Raw genomic sequence first — 6,602 nt, 5'->3', positions numbered from 1 at the left:
AGGATTCTCACTGTGAAGTCACTGGTACAGTGTCCTGGTCCTGTAAAGTGCTGACCAACAGGGGTGGGAGCCCTACTGGCACCAGTATTGTTCATATGATGTCTGTGTAAATTGAATCTTGTCTTAAGCATCTGGCCTGTTTCTCCAATATAGCATCCTTCGTTACATTTTTTACACTGAATGATATATACTTCCTTATCAGCAACTCTCCGTCCCATTCCACATAGATAGAAAATATGCCCCACCCAACACCAATACACCTGCTACTGGGAAACTGGAACAATCTGGCCTGTTAAACATTCCTATACAGATATTTCATCTAGCAAAATCCTTCACCTAAGTTGCAGAACATGGACAGACCCTCACATGATACAAAAGAGGGGAAAGAGGGAGAGTATTGGAAGGATCTTGCACTTAATTGCCAATAAAGCCTCTTGAACAATGACCTGGCTGTTAGTGTCCTATGTTGGAAGACCCTTCTCTCTCCCTCTTTTCCCTTCTAGACTATTCATAGTGGTCATCTGTACCCCCAGCTCAGTGGTTTTTATCACTATACAAAACAGGGGAACACAGAAAAACTGAAAGAGAGATCTCCCTCAAGAAAGCCAGGTAAACACTGGTAAAAGAGAAGCTGAAATGTATTTTCTCCTGTACTCCAGTGGCGTTCCTAGGGGGGCTGACACCCGGGGCGGATCGCCGATGCGCCCCGCCCCCCCGGATGCAGCGCAACACCCCCCGCGAAAGAACCCCCCCGGGTGCACGCCACTGGGGGGGTGCCGCACGCGCCTGTCCGTTCATTCCATGCTCCCTCTGCCCCGGAACAGGAAGTAACCTGTTCCGGGGCAGAGGGAGCAAGGAACGAACCAAGGACAGGTGCACGCGGCACCCCCCCAGCGGCGTGCACCCAGGGTGGACCGCACCCATCGCCCCCCCCCCCTAGGAACGCCACTGCTGTACTCAGCAAAATACAAAAACAGAAAAGACGTACATTTCACAAAGCAGGCACATCTCAGTCCTTACAGAGTATTAAATAAAAATATTTCTTTTCTACCTTTGTTGTCCGAGCACTTTATTTTCCTAATTGGGCTGCTCCCAGTCTCGTTTCCACTTTCCACGTGTCAGTCTTCTCTAAATTCTTTTCCACGTTGGCGTTTCCATTTTTTTTCTCTCCTCTTGGCTTCTTCCTTTTCTTCTCTACATCTATCTGGCAGTGACCTTTCATTTCATGTCCTCCCCCTGCCCCTTATTTTATTACCACATTCTCTGGAATTCATTGCCAGAGAATGTGGTAAAGGCGGCTAGTTTAGCGGGGTTTAAAAAAGGTTTGGGTGGCTTCCTCAAGGAGAAGTCCATAGGTCATTATTAAAATGGGGAAAATCCACTGCTCATCTCTATGATAATCAAAACCACATATAAAAATGGCATCGCTCCACCACTATGTTTTGAATGATACACAACAACCTGCTGATGGAGCGAAAAATGCTCAATAGATTATTTGATAAGGGGACGTCTCATAAAGTCACACAGGCACTATATAACATAGTAACATAGTAAATGACGGCAGAAAAAGACCTGCATGGTCCATCCAGTCTGCCCAACAAGATAAACTCATATGTGCTACTTTTTGTGTATACCCTGCTTTGATTTGTACCTGCCTTTTTCAGGGCACAGATCGTACAAGTCTGCCCAGCAGTATTTCCCGCCTCCCAATCACCAGTCCCGCCTCCCACCACCGGCTCTGGCACAGACCGTATAAGTCTGCCCACCACTATCCTCGCCTCCCAACTACCAACCCCTCTTCCCCCCACCGGCTCCGCCACCCAATTTCGGCTAAGCTCCTGAGGATCCATTCCTTCTGCACAGGATTCCTTTATGTATATCCCACGCATGTTTGAATTCCGTTACTGTTTTCATCTCCACCACTTCCCGTGGGAGGGCATTCCAAGAATCCTCCACTCTCTCCGTGAAAAAATACTTCCTGACATCTTTCCTGCGTCTGCCCCCCTTCAATCTCATTTCATGTCCTCTCGTTCTACCGCCTTCCCCTCTCCGGAAAAGGTTCGTTTGCGGATTAATACATTTCATATATTTGAACATCTGTATCATATCACCCCTGTTTCTCCTTTCCTCCAGAGTATACATGTTCAGGTCAGCAAGTCTCTCCTCATACGTCTTGGAATGCAAATCCCATACCAATCTCGTAGCTTTTCTTTGCACCGCTTCAAGACATCTATGAAGTGCATAGTGCCTAATGCCACAGCATGACCAGATAAGATTGTGGCTTCCAGCAGTGCGAAGATAAATTAAAGGTTTCTGCACTTGATAAAGCTCAAGGAAATAACGCTGTAGTTAGATTGCAGTGGTGAATTATATATAGTACACAGAGAAAAATAGAAAAAAGCTGCACAAAGACATTTAAGATTTTTACACACTAAAAAACACGAGTGTTTAGCAAGTTTTGTGTACTATTGGAGGTTGGGGGCAGTCAATGATTATAAAATTGTCACAAAATCAGAGGCTCACCAGAAGCGTGACATATAGTGCCTGTGTGACTTTATGAGACGTCCCCTTATCAAGTAATCTATTGAGCATTTTTCGCTCCATCAGCAGGTTGTTGTATCTCTATGATAAGCAGCATAAAATGTATTTTACTGTTTTGGGACCTTGCCAGGTACTTATGACCTGGATTGGCCACTGTTGGAAACAGGATGCTGGGCTTGATGGACCTTTGGTCTGTCCCAGTATGGCAATACTTATTTACTTGGGATTCTGAATGGAATCTTGCTGCTCTTTGGGGTTCTACATGGAATGTTGCTACACTTTGAAATTCTGCATGGAATCTTGGTATTTTTTAGAATTCTAGAATCTTGCTACTCTTTGGGGTTCTACATGGAATGTTGCTACTATTGGGTACTTGTGACCTGGATTGGCCACTGTTGGAAACAGGATGCTGGGCTTGATGGACCTTTGGTCTGTCCCAGTATGGCAATACTTATTTACTTGGGATTCTGAATGGAATCTTGCTGCTCTTTGGGGTTCTACATGGAATGTTGCTACACTTTGAAATTCTGCATGGAATCTTGGTATTTTTTAGAATTCTAGAATCTTGCTACTCTTTGGGGTTCTACATGGAATGTTGCTACTATTGGGTACTTGTGACCTGGATTGGCCACTGTTGGAAACAGGATGCTGGGCTTGATGGACCTTTGGTCTTTCCCAGTATGGCAATACTTATTTACTTGGGATTCTGAATGGAATCTTGCTGCTCTTTGGGGTTCTACATGGAATGTTGCTACACTTTGAAATTCTGCATGGAATCTTGTTATTCTTTAGAATTCTAGAATCTTGCTACTCTTTGGGGTTCTACATGGAATGTTGCTATTCTGTTTTTTTCTGCCAGGTACTTGTGACCTGGATTGGCCACTGTTGGAAACAGGATCCTGGGCTTGATGGATCTTCGGTCTGTCCCAGAATGGCAACGCTTATGTTCTTAACTCCTAACCAAAGCCGAAGGGCACTGGTCCCTGCAGTACACCAAACTGCTCAATGGAATGCAAATTAAGACCAAGAATATTATAATGCCTCTGTATCGCTCATGGTGCAACCTCACCTTGAGTATTGTGTATTCTGGTTGTTGTATCTCAAAAAAGATATAGTGGCATTCGAAAAGGTTCAAAGAAGGATGGCCAAAATGCGGCTGAGGGGGGATATGATTGAGGTCTGCAAACTTCTGAGTGGTGTGGAGCAGGTGGAGGTGAATCAAGTTTTCACTCATTCAAAAAGTACAAAGACCAGGGGACACTCAATAAAATTGCATGAAAATACTTTTAAAACAAATAGGAGGAAATATTTTTTCACTCAAAGAATAGTTAAGCTCTGGAATTCGCAGCGGTTAGGTTATCTGGAGTTTAAAAAAAGGTTTGGACAAGTTCCTGGAGGAAAAGTCCATGGTCTGTTTTTGAGATGGACATGGGGGAAGCCACTGCTTGCCCTGGAATTGGTAGCTTAGAATGTTGCTACTAATTGGGTTTCTTCCAGATATTTGTCAGTGTTGGAAGCAGGATACTGGGCTAGATGGACCACTGGTCTGACCCAGTATGGCTATTCTTATGTTAACTAGTACTAAGCTGAAAAATGCTTAACTATCACAGTCTTTATTCAAGTGCGATACCCAGACAATTGCACCTCGTAAACTTATTGAAAGTGGAGAGAACAACCTCAGTAATCAAAGCATGGCAACCATATAATGTTTATATTTAATGCCAGCAATCACTTGATTCCGTTCTTATCATTGGTCGGTAAGCTCCACTTGCATGCAGGTAAAAGGCTCTAAATGGGACTTATATATACCCCATTGAGAACAACTTAGGCAACTGTTTGAATAATAGTGTTACTTAGCTTTACCCAACGGGGCTCACCGTTTCACTATTGCAATTAGCTTCCTCAGGGGGCCAAGTAACTATCAGCAAGTCTTACTGCCTTCAACAATGGCGTCCGTGATCTCCAAGATACCGTATCTTGGAGATCACGGATGCCATTGTTGAAGGCAGTAAGACTTGCTGATAGTTACTGCATGAACTAGCACTTCTGTCTCTCTCTCTCTCCTTTCCCCATGTCCAGCTTCCCTCCCTCTCTCTCTCTCTCTCTCTCTCTCTCTCTATATATATATATTTATACCAGTAAAAAAGGCCCGTTTCTGAAAGAATTGAAACGGGCGCTAGCAAGGTTGTCCTCGAAGTGCCTATGTTTGAGAGAGTGTGTGTGAGAGTGACTGTGAGAGAGCGAGAGAGTGAATGTGCGAGTGTGTGTGTGTGTGACAGAGCGAGAGTGAGACTGGGTGCGAGTGTGTCTGTGAGAGAGAGAGAGTGTGTGTGAGATTGAGAGTGTGTGCCACCCCCCTCCCTCCCTCCCTCCCTTCGAGTTCCAGGGTTGTCCCCTCCCTCCCTTCGAGTTCCAGGGTTGTCCCCTCCCTCCGAGTTCCAGGGTCGTACCCTCCCTCCCAGTTCCAGGGTCCCCCTCCCTCCCAGTTCCAGGGTCATTGTCCCTCCCTTCCTCCCTCCCTCTCTCCCTTCCAGTTCCAGGACCCCTCCTTACGAAGTTTGAAAATCATCTTGACTTACCTCATTGGGGTTACAGCGGCCGCCAGCATCACTAAAAGGTGTGCAGGCTTGGCCCTTTTCTCTCTCTCAGCTGTAGTCCCACCCTCATTTCCTGTTTCCGCAAGGGTGGGACCACAGCTGAGAGAGAGAAAAGGGCCTAGGCTGCACGCCTTTTACTGCTGCTGGCGGCCGCTGTAACCCTGACTTGGTAAGTGAAGATGGAACGATCGGCACCAACACCTGAGCGGGAAATGAGAGGGACGTGGGGTTGCGGAGGAGAGCGTCAGCGATGCAGAGTCCGATGACAGCGAGACAGAGGCGACCATAGTAACATCTCCTGATGTCAGGCATGCAGGCTTCTACTGTGGGAGAGTGACGTCAGGAGATGGTTACGAACGTAGGTAGCCTCATTGGAATGTTGGAGGAGCAAATTATTATATTAGATAATAATTAGTCAATCTGCCTCCCTGAATGGCTGGCTGGCTGGTTTCGTAACCGTATGCAAATGACGTATACGTAATTGGCTTGCCTCCAGCCTTCCCTTCCCTCTCACTGTCCCGCCCTCGTGAAAAGAGGAAATTACATCAGAGGAGAGCAGGACACTGAGAGAGAAGGAAAGGGAAGGCTGGAGGCAAGCCGATCCTGCCGCTTTCACTGACGCCGCTGCGACTTCAGGTAAAATGGAAGGAAAGGAGGGCTATTGTGGAAGAAAAGGGCGAGCAGGCAAGGGCTGAGGTTGAACTGTAACTCGGGTGCTTAAAAGGGGGCTGGTGGGGGTGGGGCAAGTCACTGGACAGGGAGGGGAGGGGAGAATTGCTGGATAGGGAGGGTAGGGCAGGGGAGAAACGAGAAATCGCTTAGATGAGAGCCTTCCTAGGGTCTGTTTCATTTTTGGAGAAACTGGGGTTTTTTTGCTTGTATATATATATACTAGTAAAAAAGGCCCGTTTCTGAGAGCAATGAAACGGGCGCTAGCATGGTTTTCATCGGTAGTGTGTATGTTTGAGACAGTGTGTGTGTGAGAGTGACTGTGTGAGAGAGTGTGTGTGTGTGAGAAAGAATGTGAGTGTGCGTTTGATTTAGACCGTGTGTGAGTGAGTGAGTGATTGATTGAGGGAGAGAGTGTATGTGTTTGAAAGCGTGTGTGTGTGTTTCTGTGTATGTGTGAGTGTTTTAAGCAGGTGGTGCATTCCCCTCCCCCTACCGTGCTCACTTATTTATATAGATAAATAAGATAAAGTTAACAGAAAATAAAGGGAGTAATGTGAATAAAGCTGTACATTATATTATAAAGATGTTTGAATATTATGTTAGCTTGGGTAGGAGTGAATAAACTTGTCCTGCTATTGTATCGGAGTGTCATTTCTATCTCCTCAAAGTGCATCTAATTTTGTGAAAGACACTGGTGGGATGAAGAATTCATACTTTTGATTTGTCTTCAGTATGAGTAGCAAGTACTTTTCCTTTATTTCCTCACTGTCAATATGCAGTAAACTCCTAATT

The sequence above is a fragment of the Microcaecilia unicolor genome, chromosome 4, assembly GCF_901765095.1.
Source record: "Microcaecilia unicolor chromosome 4, aMicUni1.1, whole genome shotgun sequence".
Taxonomy (NCBI): domain Eukaryota; kingdom Metazoa; phylum Chordata; class Amphibia; order Gymnophiona; family Siphonopidae; genus Microcaecilia; species Microcaecilia unicolor.
The sequence above is the reverse complement of the archived record's forward strand: the minus strand, read 5'-3'. Positions refer to the sequence as shown.